This window comes from Myxine glutinosa, chromosome 10, assembly GCF_964187855.1.
Source record: "Myxine glutinosa chromosome 10, kmMyxGlut1.1, whole genome shotgun sequence".
Taxonomy (NCBI): Eukaryota; Metazoa; Chordata; class Myxini; order Myxiniformes; family Myxinidae; genus Myxine; species Myxine glutinosa.
Window position 1 is genome coordinate 13,504,855 of NC_136270.1, and position 1,471 is coordinate 13,506,325.

The window sequence follows — 1,471 nt, forward strand, 5'->3', positions numbered from 1 at the left end:
TAAACATCACGTTCAAGGTAAAGGTGAACAACCATGAGTACCAGATGTATGCGTCATCGGCCTCATTAACATGTTTTCAGTGCGGAGCTTTTGGCCATGTGAAAAGGCTTTGTCCGAAGGTATCGTGTGTAAGGTGTGGTGAAGCAGGTCATAGTGACGCTGATTGTAAAAGAGATAACACCCTGGTCTCTAACGTACGAAACAACGTAAACCGAAATACCCGAACGGTTCCTACCGACGCTCCCTCGCACTCGAGGAGTAGGGATAATACTCCTGTTCGTCTTAGTGTAAACGGCAACACCGCTGATTCGGTAAATAATGAAATAACCCCAGATAACCCACCTGTGGTGGCAGATGCTACGTGCAGTGAGGAGATGGAAGAAAATCCCATTGTGGTGACAAAGAAACGAAGAGCACCTGGTGCTTGTAACTCCAACATTACTTTGAAAAAGGTAGTGTTGGATAAAGAGAGTGTGGGTGCAGACGCCCTGGAACGTCTTTCTCAGGTGTCCACAAGCTGTGTTGACACCAGGGAGAAGGAACATGAATTAATTAATTCTGAAACATTATCGGGCAGCACCGAAAACCTGGGAGAAAAAGTAGATGGTGAGACTAAAGATGATGGTGAGCCCATTAGTGAGCCGCCACCTTCACTACCTGCTGAGACCGAGCGGATTGGGAATGTCTCAGCCCCAAGCTCCTCTTTACCCCTGCAAGATCTAAATCATGACACTGGTTCGTCAACTGAGCCAGTGAACATCTCCCTGCAGGAGGGTGAAGCCGAGATTTCAGCTCCTGCTGAATGTCCCGGGTACCAGAGTGAGGATGACTCTACCATAGAACATTCCAGCAAATCTTCGGACTTGGCTGGAATCAAAATGGGGACTGGGCAGACTGATATATGTGACCCGGGCGGAGCTGTTTCTGATTTGTCAGATTCAGAGGATGAAGTTGAGATGACTGAGTTGTCTCAATCTTCATCAGATCAGTCATCCATAGCCCCTCAACTCGTTATTTCTTTTCTGAATGACACCTACCGACACCGAAATGTGATTGTAAAAGATCATTTTCCTGATTTAATTTCATTCATCCAGGCTGCAAAGGACATAATTAGGAGGCCAGATGAATTTCATTTAACAAGGTCGCTGTTTCATCGGCTTAGAAAGGCTGTTACAAAAGCAGGGAGCGAGATTTCCCAACAACCGCTCACGCCTTTTGATAATCCATGAAAAAAATCACCTTTGGAACCTTAAATATGAATGGCGGAGGTGCAAGCCAAAACCGCCAGGTTCAGGTGAAAAGTTTATTTGAGCGCAAGAAAATTGATGTACTCTTACTCCAGGAAACCCATATAATTCAAAATGGGGAGTACGACTGGTGTCGCCTCTTTAAAGGACAATGTTTTTTTAGTAACATGTCTTCTTCTTCTGCTGGTGTAGCCTTTTTACTCAGACCAGGCCTAGTACCTGAG